The sequence below is a fragment of the Mastomys coucha genome, unplaced genomic scaffold (genome assembly GCF_008632895.1).
Source record: "Mastomys coucha isolate ucsf_1 unplaced genomic scaffold, UCSF_Mcou_1 pScaffold9, whole genome shotgun sequence".
Taxonomy (NCBI): Eukaryota; Metazoa; Chordata; class Mammalia; order Rodentia; family Muridae; genus Mastomys; species Mastomys coucha.
Genome location: NW_022196915.1, coordinates 32783972 through 32797389, shown reverse-complemented (window position 1 = coordinate 32797389; position 13418 = coordinate 32783972).

Below are 13418 nucleotides of genomic sequence, written 5' to 3'. Positions count from 1 at the left end.
GATGGTGGTGATAGTGGTGGTGATGGTGGTGGTGGTGATGGTGATGGTGAGAAACAGGAGGAGGAGGAAGGGGGAACGGGGAAAAGAATTTCTATTTCCAATCAAATGGAGTAACAAAGACTGAATTTGGCTTCTTCTCTGAAACAACAATAAAATAGGGCAAGCCATATAAAATGATGAGTGTTAAAACCCAAGGATGGAGGCTAATTTGAGTAATAGGAATCACAGGTTACTGACGAGCTAGAGTTAACAGAATGTAGCAGACTCCTTAAGTTGAAGGGAAGCTGACTAATACAGCTAAGGAGCAGGCAGGAAGGAAACGGACCCAAAGGTCAATATAGATTTTAGGCTCAATAAAAGTATGTTCCAAAACAGAAAACAGCTATTCTTGTAGACATAAAAAGCTGAAAGGTTAGCAGACACAGCATAAGCCACCCTGCAGGCCAGGAGAAATGAGAGCCCAGAAGAGAAGGAAGTGTACTGAAGTGATAGCCACATGAGTAGGTATTTACTATTCTATTAATCTTATTTATTTTGCTTTTAACTTGTTTATTAAAATAAACACATAATTTATTATATGACACATATAATAATTAAATAACATATAAAAATAAAATATGACAAAAAATATCACACAGGCCAGTTTGGAAGAGTTGGAACTCCCCTTCCAAAAGCAAAGTGATGTCTAATTAAGTAAATTACTACGTTAACTAAAGAGTGAAACTATAGCTACTAAGTGTCAGAGAGGCACAGGTAAAATACTGTGATCTAAAAGAGGACAGAGAAGCAGGGAGAGAAGAAGAAAGACCAAATGGGAAAACCAGAAAGCATCCCATACGCCATAGTTGTGGTGATGGTTTCATGTGTGGGGACACAGTGACACTCATCAAAGTGTCCTTAGAGAATCCTTTAAGGACTCTGTGCTTCTCATTTACCTATAGGGAACTCACAGGCTCTCTGTTGTCTACAGCTATATATACCCAAGATAGTCATATAGAAGTCATGTAGAGCAAAACTTCAAAGTTCTGTGGAAGCCTTTCCTATCTTGAAACTCTCCCTCTCTAATCCATCGCTTCCACGTCCAGGATAGACATGTGTCTTGTGTCCATCACTCTTTATAGTAAGCCAATTTAACTTAAGAAACAGTGGCAGTGAGCAGACACTTTCAAGACCATCACTAAATGAAACTACTCATTGTAGGCTGGCTAAATAGCTGACTGCATTAGAAAGAACTCCAATGCCTTAAAAACAAACAAACAAACAAAAAACCCCAAAACAACAACAACAACAACAAACCACCACCGTGATTTATTTCTTTCTCACAAGATTCAGATATCTATTTCCTAGGAGCTGCTTAGAGCGTTGTATCACATTACCATAATCAGACACATTTTGTATTGGCATTTTCCACCTGTCCGATTCTTTTGTTTGGCTCAGAAAATGTTCCTTGCTGATAAGGTAAAACCCCAAAACCTCTGAGCACTCATCTTGTACAGAAAAAACAGACAGCTGTGAAAGCTCTGGGGGAAAGTCCAGGCTGTACTAAAAGAAATAAAGGGAAATAGAAAAACTGGAAGGAAGGAGAACAAGGAGAGGGAGGGAAGGAGGAGATGGAGATGGGAATGGATTGCATCCCAACAGTCTTTGCACTCAGTAGGTAAGCATCGTGTAGTTTTCTTCCTATTTCATTATGAAAGTTTGTGTGAAAAAGGAGTATTTTATATCATATTAAGGAGGATGGGAGAGAAACGAGTGCCTTTGACTCTGCTATTATATTCCTGTTCTTCATCCAGCACTCCCAAATGTACTGTACAGTTTGCTTTTTGCAGTAAATCTTGTGTGATTTCATTAAATCTAGAGACCAAAGCCATTCTTAGGGACAGTGTTCACTTGGTCAATGCGACTACCTAGCCAGGCAGTGCCAAATGGCTCAGATCTCCAAGTCCATGGCCTTCTTGTCTTCCCGTCTCTCCCAGGATGTATGGAAGCCTATCTCTCCCACCGCATCTTTCCAGGGAGTTTGGCAACTGGGTTTATGTTATAACCAATTATAACTTCCCTGTCCTGTCCCTCAATCTTGGCTGTTGTTGCCAACCAAAGCCTATTTATTGCCAGAATATCAATGAAGGCAAATAATAGACCTTGATCTCACTACACATGATATGTTCCCAAGAGTCCACTCCTGAGGAATATGCTTGATAAATAGCGCCTAATATTAGAATTGCAGGCAGATATTTTATTCCATTTGCTTCCTTACCCATCTAGAGTGGTTAAGAACAGCAACTAAACTGTAGTTGCATTCATACTGAAAAACGTTATCATTGGGAAGTTGTCAGATTTGATACTATCATCTGTAATTATGAAAGAAATATCCACCCCACCGGCAGTTCCCACAATACAGGGGTAATTGCTATGCTATTACGGAATAGTTGCACGATATGGTTATTCTTGTCATATAAACTATAAATTATGTGTTAAGCATAATATAATTTATAATGAAGAGCTTACTGTGCTCCGGTAGCTACCCAGCCAAAGTGGTGCTCTGTGGCTGTACAAAGTAATTACATAATTATTTAAGCCTCACAAACTTAGAAATTACAAAGCACTTATGATGAAAAGCATTACCACCAGACACTAAATGGAACTTAAAATAGTTAGCAACCCAATTCGGATAGTGATTTTTTTGGGGGGTGGGGGGTGGCTATTGTTGCACCCAATGGCAATCCCATCATTATCTTTCTCTGAGATAGCATCTAAAATATTTCAAAAGTATAAGCCCAGAGAGTGGAAAAACTCAAGGTTACCTACTGGCCCTGGATGTGGCATGGATATGATGTGTTTGAGTTTCTGTTCTGAGGACTGGGGAGGTGGTTCAGTCAGTAACCAGTCTGGCAGGAATGTGTGAAGATGTACTGCCCGGCACCTACAATAAAACTTAGTGTGGTGATACATTTATGCTCTCAGAGCTTGTGAGGCAGAGTCAGGTAGATTCCTGAGGCTTAACAAGTAACTGAGCTAACCTATTTGCAAAGCTCCAGGTCCAGTGAAAGAGATATCTCAAAACATAGGGTGGTCAGCACCCAAGGAACAGCTGAGGTTTACCTCCAGTCTCTACACACACATGTGCATGCACCCCACCACACATACACACAGTGGTATATGTGACTTTTGATCTTCCAAAAGAGATCTGCTTAATTTTTTTTCTCTGTTGTATTTGTTCTCAGATAATCCTCTACTTGTAATGTCAAAAAGCTCACCAGGAGACCCAGGCATGACTTCTATGAACTAGCGATTCCAGGGGATGGAACTTTTCTTTCCTAGAGAGTCAAGGGAGATACACACTGCTCTGACTGGGGTGTTGGCTTGTCTGTGTCATATACTTTCCCCTGAGCCAACCACCATACATAGGTATTAGGATCTAAATCTAGATCAGATTAGTGTTCCTAGATCCAGCAGAGTTAGGTCACTCCCGTAGGAATTCTGTACTGTATATGCTGTATAGAATTTCTGGGTAGTAATGGAAGAAAAATGAATATTGAGTAGAGAAACAGAACAGATGGCTCAACAAGCTGTGGTATTCTTCCAACAGAGAGATACTTTGGCTTTTCTTTGATAGTAGAAATTTCAGAGAGATGAGTTCTAGTGGTGGTGGTGGTGGAGGAAACCATATCAGGTGAACAAGAGGGCCCATCGAGAAGCCAACACCTATGCTATCAGCATTTGCCACGGACCTGTTTATAGAACTCGCATTTTCTCATTCAAAACACCGCTCCTCTGGAGATGGTATTCTTTAGCCTTGATCCTCAGAACATTGATTCACCAGCACTAGTGTTTCCAGAACACTTACATTTTCCTTCTATCCTTTGAAATCCCAGCCAGGCATGAGTCAGCACCTCTGCTGACACTACTCACCATCCACAGGACATTTTAGCGAGCCACAAATCCCTGCCACATACACTGATGATACCAGATCCACAGGCCTGGGGGTAAGGCGACCCTTCCACTCACCTGAAGCAAGGACTAAATTATATGGTGAGAGAAGTTTGCCACTCCAGCCCTCAGGTACAGCAAGTTAGTCCTTCTGGATGCCCAGTCTGACCTTCATTCCCAGGGCATAATTATCCACCCATGGGTTTTGGTGGGAGGTACACAGACATTCGTCATCATAGAAGCTAAATATGATCTGGGCCAACCTCCCAGTCATTCTTGTTGACAATGTATAACATCTTACCCAGCTCCAGCAATTAAGCATGCCCACTCCAGTCTTTGAATAAAGAATCAGAGATGCAAGAAAGCAAGGATGGTGATGAATATTCTCTGACAGTGAAATCAATTTGCCATGAGGTCAGGTTTAGGGGCAACAGAAAGAGCAGAACAGAAACCATGCCCAGTGCCTGAAGTCAGTTGCACCAGAGCCTTGGTGCATGTCTGTCTCCCAGTCTCAGTAGCTCCAGATTCAGCCTCCCTGGGTTCATTTTACAAGGCAATTTTGGTCTTGTTTCTACCTTCTGAACTTCCAGAATGCCTGAAGTGTCTACATCCTCTGTATAATCTTTATATTTCTTTGAAATAATCCAGAATTAAAATCTATGTCATGGGCCCCAAACTCTAGGCAATAGAAAAGTTCTCATCATACTCACTACCAAGGCTCAGAAGATGTTATGGTACAGGGTAGAGGCTGCCTCGCCACTGTCACATTGCCACTCTGCAGATTTACCTTGGATCCATAACTTCTCTTTTGCACAGTCTCTTTAATAGTAAAGTTGACCTCTGCAAGGTGAAACACAGCCTGCTATATCTCAGAAGCAGAGTAAAGCTTCAGGTTGAGCTTTGTAAATTACTAAAACATTTTTACAGGGCTGTGTTAGTTAGTGCCTTGAGTTGGTTAGTAGCATTGATTCCTTTTCACAGAGGAAAAAAAATGAAGGGCTTGTATTTTAAAACTAAAACTCCTTCATCAGAAACACTTAAACATTTAAATTTACTATAATTTTTAACTTATGTAAATAAGCTTATGAATAACAGTAGCTTTGGCAAAGGACCAAGGACCCCCCTTTCGTGGTGGTGGGCATGGTGGTTTATCTTCTGTTCCTACTCCTCAGGGTAGGTGAGGGTCCTGAGGTTCATCTCTAAAGACTATAAGCTAGTCCCAGAAAGGAAAGCATGTAGGCTGTGATTCCAATCACTCATCTCTTCATGTGCCAAATGGATCCAGAAGAGAAGAACATGATTTTGAAGGAGGAGAGGATGAGATTCTTCATCTGAGTAGGGGTGATGCCCCATCCCAGATGAGCAACTTTCCAGCCCCATCTTGCCCCTCCCAAAACTGGGTGACTGACTCCTGTGTTGCTTGGAATGTTACTGTGAAACCAAAAATGTATGCTTTTATTTTCCTTCTGGACTATAAATATAGCAGAAAGTGGTCCCCCAACCCCAGCTGGCATGCACCTTCCATAACCATGTGACTATACCAGAAATTAGAGCTGACAGCCACAGTAGAATAACTGAGGGAGAAAGGAGAGACCATGTTACTCAGCTAATAATCAGAAGATGATCCGAGGGAAGGCTGCTTCCTTACAACTCCACATACTACTTCTTAAATAGTCATTCTGTGGTCTGTAATCAAGTATCTGAATACTGAATTTATAGGTCCCAGGATGGTAAGTGTGGTTAAGTGGTATTTAGCAATTTTGTGTGGTGTTGTGCTAAATATGGAAAAGTCAGAAAAGAGGTTTTTGTTTTTTTTTCCTTTGAGTCTACTTATGAAAATTGGGTTAGATGACAGTTTTTTTTTTTTTTTTAATCCAATCAGGCAAGGGGCAATCAGGTATCTGCTGTGGAGCTTAATTATTTTTAAAGCTTTTCTTTAGACTATGTCTAAATAAACATCTTCATCTTTAAATCACTAATTGTTATTCATGCCTTAAACTCTTGAAATGCTGAATACCCAGGGTTAGATTTCCGCTAGGTAATGCAGGCCCTGTTGGGAACATTCTTATACAGAGAAGTCCTGGGATAGGGATGGGGCAGAAGAGGAATCAGACAAGATATGAAGGTTTAAGGCAAGGCCTTGGACTAGAGGAATTTCCTAATGTGTTTAGGGGCAAAGATACAGGGGGTGGGGGTCAAAGAACTATCAGGCTGGCATTTTACCCTTGCAACTCACTGTAATAAAATTTGGAAAAAAGAAAGTTGTGAACTATGAAGATTGTTCTAATCCTGGGGTTCAATGGTGGGATTAGGTTTAACACAATTTTCACATCTCTATACCAAATACCACTTTTTCATCTTTTCCTTCCCCTCCTACCCCCTCTCTCCCCACCTCTACTCACTTTCATTTTGGAGTCAGAGTCCTGCCATATAGCTCCCAGGCTGTCCTGGAACCTGGTATATACCCCAGGCCAGCCTCAAGCTTATTATCTTCCTGCCTCAACTTCCCAAGTGCTGGTGTTACAAGTGTGTGCTACTATGCCCACCTCTGCTTTTCTAATATCTGTGATAGCTTAGCAATTTAAGAACCTATGATATTTTAAATTATCTTCTGGCTCAATTTGAAAACCATACAAGATATTTGATCTACTTCTTCCAGAATATTTTTAGTTATCTTTTTGTTCCCACAGCATATTAATGGACCCAAGTCTCTCACCATCTTTACCATCTTCTATTCAAAAACTCTCTTAGCTATCTTAAACACTCAAACTCGTCCTGAAAGCAATGCCCCAAGCACATCAAATGTATTTATTAAATAACCATGCTTTTTGGTTCTAAAGAATTTTCAAAAAATTTGGCTTTAGAAAAAAAGCAAGAAAAAGAAAAAGAAAAAACGTTTTTAAAAATTGGCTCAATCAAACTGAATAAGAAGAGTATGAGTGTCAGATTGATGTTCTACTGACACCTGACTCTGGCACCCTGTCACTGAGCTGTCACCCACTCTGGGCAAGATGTTGCATCTGTCTAATCTGTATCATGAAGGCAGGAATGCTAACCTCTTAGTAACATTGTGAAACTCGAAAGCATTCCTGACATACATCAAAACGTGTTAGGCACAAAACAAACAAACACCTGACACCAAACAGGGATGTCAGTATGATTACTCTGTGTATCCAAGTGCCTAAAGTAACTATCAGAATGCTGTAAATAACCAAGTCAATCTCCTTATGGTTAAATTGATTTCTATACCTATTGTAGGCATTACATATTTTTAAGTCATATATTCTGAACAAAATTTAAAATATACATTTAAATTTAAATGCTCAATAGAGCTCTCCACACTGATTCAATAATATTACTTCTTATGGCAATTTGCTGAGTAGAAGATGGAATGTCCCCATATAGGTGACTTCACAGGGTGTTCCCAGTTGGCAAAACACCTGTTCTCCCAATCAGAATGCTTGAGAAGACTAGGCCAGGTAGGCATTTTTGCCATGGACTCATAAAAAAAGGTCATACAAATCAGCATTGAGTTTGAGCTTGAGATGGGAAAGAGACGTTCACTCTTTCCCTACCTGCTTCTATCTGCAATGTTCCTGGCTTTGACATGTGCATCACTTGCCTTGAGGTTGATGGGAGGTTAGTAGGTCTTCAATGGTAGGCTCCTTGTAGATGTGGCTGTCTTCCCCATGTCCTTTCTCTCATTCCAGAGCACACTGAGGAGCAACTAGATGTCTTCGATATTCAACCTGGCCACCTCTGCATTACAGATCAAGTCCTCTCACACTCAAAGGGAGGCATCTAAGTTCTTCTTTTCTCACTCTCTACCACTTTTACCCTTGCAGTTACCATTTATTCTTCCCACTACCTATATGGAATTTTCTATTATATTCAGAGAATTGAGTGTGGCCATGACTCTGCTCTATTCAACCTCTTGTTTTCATGTATCAAAATCCTATTACCCATTGGCTGAATATTGACTATACTTTGTGTTGCTCCATACTAAGTAATGTGAACAAGGTGCATCAAAGGTTTTGCAAAGCAAAAGAGGTGAGAAAAGAATGAGGCAGATTTCATAAGAGAAACTAGAACTTGACAGATGAGCAAGAACACCACAAAGAAGGTGAGAAAAGAGCCTTGGGCATAGAGAATGAACAAGTGTCACAAACTCTGATAAATACATAAGGAAGCAAATTATATTCACGATAGGTGGTTCACTGAATATGTGGTGGGAAAATATCCCAAAATGCAACTGAGACCAAACCACAAGGAACTAACCTGGCAGATAGGTAGATGGATGGATGGATAGATGGATGGATAGATGGATGAGTAGATGGATGGGTAGATGGATGGATAGATAGATAGATAGATAGATAGATAGATAGATAGATAGATAGATAGATAGATAGATAGATGATTGATTGATTCACATTTATATTGTTGGCAAAGTGGTATGTTAGATGTGGTATTGACAACACACGTGCTTTGGTACTGTGGAAATGCTATAGTAGAATATGGGTTATCCCAAAAGGCCTATATTTTGAATGCCCAATCCTTAATTTGTGGCCATGTTTTGACAGCTATAGAGCCTTCAGGAGGTGGGTCCTGGCAGAAGAATAGATCACTAGAAGTAGAATTTGAAGTTTATACCTGTTCATGGGTCCAGCCATTTCTGCTTCCTGAGCAGTCATCATATGAGCATCTACTCAGACCTGTTTTGCCATGGTGGACTCAGCTCTCTCTGACACTATGGGCCAAAATGAACCTCCCCTGAATTACTTTCTTGAAGGCATTTTGGTCACAGTGAGATAAAAATAATATAGAAAGAGAGTTCAAAGGAAAATCCCCAAAGACAGATGTACTGGAAGAAGTCTTTAAGAAATCCAAGCTAACAGAAATGAGAGCTTCAATTATGTTTGAAAGAAGAAACAATAGAGGAGAGACTTGAGACTCTTCAGAGAAGCTCAGTGCATGTAAAGTGAGAGAAAGGTAGAAGACACCAGAGATGGTTGTGAGATGAGCTTTGAATTCCTGTACTCTCTGGAAACAGAATGACTGTTTATCTTAATCCTGCTTCTCAAGCACCCTAACTCCATACATGCAGTGAACCACCACACAAGATACACACACAACAGACCAGATGAGTTTCAAGGTACTCATCATGTTCTTTTGGAGAAAACTGGGCATCATCAATAGGTTACAGAATCTTCCTCCCTGGAGGTCTTTATGACAGGCTGGATACCCATATGTCTGTGATGGCTTAGGTGTGGTTCTTTCTGGGGCCTGGGAGGTGGCCTACTGAGTCCTGTGATCTTTTCCAGGCCACAGTTCTATGCTTCTACGTCATTTTATGGCTTGACCCCAAGGTATAGTATTCCCTTGGTAAAATAAATAATGAGATAAAATTGGAATGCTTCACAGACTGTGTCATAGAGTGTATTCTGGAAATTCTGAAAATTAAGTACTGAGTCTTCTGAATAAATTATGAGTAACATTGTATGTAGGTCAAGATTCCCAGGGTTTGGTGGAACTAATTACCGTATTCTTATTTGTAGAATAAAACATGATAGGACCTTAAGATATTATCAGGATATAAAAAGCCTGGAGGTTTCTTTCAGCATGGAGGCTTGAAAACTTATACCTAAGAGCTTCTTAGATAATCTAGAAAACTATATGCCATCTCTGTGTCTCCTAGCCAGACAGCCACTGGTTCCTGCCCCCCTCTGCTTTTTAATTTCTTACCGAAGCAAGATTCCTTAATAGGCATTTGATAAATATTGTTCTGGTGCTCTTCGAATCATAAGAAAATTGAGCTAATACATTTTATAAATGAATTAACTAATTTAGGTACACAAATTCTTAGACAATTAAAACCTTTGGGACCTTCTAAGAACCACTATCCTGTGCTTAATTAGAACAAAGAGGATCAAGTGTCATCCTGTAGCAATCACAGCTATATGGAAATATACATGTGTATGCAAAGGTAAGAATATTTGTAGTAAGCTGAATAGTCATGTTTAGTTTGCTTTATTTTGAAATATAATGGACTCTTTGTCATCACCGTTTTAGGTTGGCAGCAAAACTGAGTGGAAGGCATAGATGATTCCTGCAATCTCCTTTCTCCATATACATACTCCTTAACCGTTAAGATCCAGAACCTGTGTGTTCCAAGGAATGACATCATAGTCAAACAACGTCCATAGTTTGCATTAGGGCTCACTTCATGACCAATGATGTACATCTCACTGACAAATGTCTAGAACCTGTAACTTGTATCACTGTTTCTTCAAAATAACTTCGGTGCCCTACACATCCTCTATGAAAGACCAAGTGTCTGTCCCTGTAGGTTTCTTTCTAAAGGTTTGTCTATCTGAAAACTGACTGATTCAAGGTCAATCAAAAATAGTTTACTGACGTTTCTACTGACTTCTTTCTTGGCACTATACTATAAACAATATAGCTATTTACATTACAATTAAGTAGTCTTAGCCATTGTAAGAAATCTGCAGACTATAGAACATGATGATGTACATTATGATGTGAACTCTACATCATGGTATCCAAGGGATTAGGTCATCCTTGGATGTCTATGTGAGAGCTTGGGAAGCAGTTCCTGCATAGATCTAGGAATGGCTGTGGGACCTAAACTGATGTGTCCTAAGAATTGTCACCTAAGCATGACATATGTGAATCCAACCCTTAGTGATGAAGTGAGCACCCTGTTTATCATCTTCCAGAATTAGGTATGAGAAGTCACCAAGATAGATCTGCACTTGTACTCTCTCTGAAGTCCTCAGTGCTTGTGGTCAGTATCTACATTCCTAACTCTGAGCTCTAGGGCCTCAAGAAAAAAATGGAAAATGCTCATGAGTCCCCAACGACTTCAAGATCATGTGTCCTCACCAACTCTGGTTCTTAGACTAAACCTTAAGTGTCCTGAATTGAGAGAAATGACATTGGATTGGCATCTAGTATTTTTTGTTGTTGTTTTGGTTTTTTTTTTTTTTTTTTGGTTTTTTCGAGACAGGGTTTCTCTGTGTAGCTCTGAAGACCAGGCTTTCATTGAACTCAGAAATCCGCTTGCCTCTGCCTCCCAAGTGCTGGGATTAAAGGCATGTGCCACCACCGCCCGGCAGCATCTAGTTTTTATATGATTTTTTATCTTTCGTTTAAAGATAACCAGGATAAAGTTGTGATTAAAAACAATTTTTAATGGGAGCTGGAGAGATAACTCAATTGGTAAAGTACTCAGGATGCAATCATGAGTTCAGATCTCTAGCTCCCATATAAAACACCAGTGCATTGTGCGAAAGGTGGAAGAGGAGTTTCCCTGGGGGGAACTGGCAAGCTAGTCTAGCCAAACAGCAAGCTGCTGGCTCTGTGAATAACCCTGTCTCAAATAAATCAATTCGGTTAAGAGTGGTAGAGAAAAGCACCAGACCTTCTCCCCCACTGCATGGCCTTGGATATACACACACAAATACATACACTAATTACCTTATTCATTGATGATGCTTTCTTAAGGACATTTGCATCTATGTTGTGTAGATCTGTATTGTTTTCATCATGGACTCATGCTAGCCTTTAGAATAAGTTGAGAAATGTCCCCTTCTGTTGCCTGGAGCATATATCACATTGGAATAATTTCTTCTTTGAAGGCATAGAATAACCCAAGAGAAATGTTGTGATGGTCAGTATTAACTGCCAATGAGTCAGGTCCTAGAAGCACCCAGGCTATGGGCCTCTGAGCATGCCACGGCGGGATTCTCTCAGTAGTGTTAATTGAGAAGGAAAGTCCCATTCACTGTGGGTGTTACCATCATCTGCAGTGGATCCTAGGCTATGTAAGCAGAGAAAGAATGTTGCACAGCAGTGTGCACCCATCATTCTCTGATCCTTGACTTTGGATGCATGTGAGCAGCTGTGTCAAGCTCTGGCTACCCCGAATTCCCAGCTATGATGGACTGTGCTTATGTTTAACTGTGAGCCAGAATAAACCTTTTCTTTCCTGTGATGGATTTTTTTTTTCAGAATATTTTATCACAATAAAAGAAAAAGAAGCTAAGACAAATTTTTTTTTGTTTTTTTTTCATTTTTTAAAACTTTTATTGCATGATTTCAATTTATCTGAATTTGTTAACATTTAAGAACTATTTTAAGTAAATAGAATTAAATCACATTTTTGTTTCCCTTTTGTACCACCACTCCTCCCAGAGACCTCCCTTCAAAACTTACAATATCTTTTTTTGTCCTATATTCTTTAGAATTTATAAAATATTATAACAATAAAAATGAGTATTATAAAAGTTGTTTGACATGAAACAACAATCAATTTAACAGTCTTATGTAGATGCTCATCTACAGCAATAGTGAAAATACATTTTTCTCAATATAAATTTTAAATAACTCCAAATATATTAACTGTATACTTCAAAATAATACATCACTACTAGTACTTTCTTAAATGAACACACATATATAAAGTCCGTTTGTTTGCTTTGTATTTAGTAGAGTTTAAAATCTTGGCTCTTACTGTGGTACAAGCCCAAAATAAGAAAAATTTTTAGACATTGGATTTCATTGTAATAAGGCTGTACTTCAATGACCCTCACATCACCAAAGGATTTTACTTCCATCATAGCTAAGCTGAGAGTTGATAGTTCTGCTGCACCAAGAAATGAATTGTAGGCTTGATTTTTGGATACAGACTTCCTGTTATGGTCAAAGCTATTTAACTTGAGTGAGTGACTTTATTCTCAGCCCACAGAGAACAGGTTACATTCATTTAAGAAATGGTGTAGGCATTAAGATGGTCTATCCATAAAAATCATTCACCAACTGTTTCAATGAACAATGGTTCTGCTTGGAGGGTGGCACAGACATTAGGTGAGGGTAAGAATTTGGTTCATTAGCTGTGATAATTTGGAAAAGCATTCATCTCAGAGAAAGAGTAACTTATAAAGTCCTCTTCTTCAAACTTGATACAAGAGCTACAAATGTCAAACAAAGCATTCAGTCTCACTTTGCTGTTCTCTTACAAGCCACCTCCCTGGTTAATCATCTATGTTTCTTTTGGGTATATAAAGACTTTTGAAATATATAAGCTCTTCTGAAAACCATAGTATAGTGTAAAACATGAAATAAACAATACTACTAATAGGCTGAGAAGCAAGATTTCAAGACCCTTATGTTGTACACAGCCAGACACTGTCACAAACAAGCTGAAAGTATACATAGATTGTACATTATTGGACCTATTCCTCCAATTGCCAAATTAGAGAGAGCATTGGATAACAATAAACAAATTTCCAATTCCTCATATTATTGGATTTCAATCGATTAGGATATGTTGGTAATATTAATTTTCAAATTAATATATTAAGAAAAGTAATTGTCACTTCCTGTTGTTTTTCTTATAAAAGGTGGAATTAGGTTTGTGCGGATTTGTTGAAAGATTACCTTCTTGCTTCTTCTAGGGTGTAGTTTTG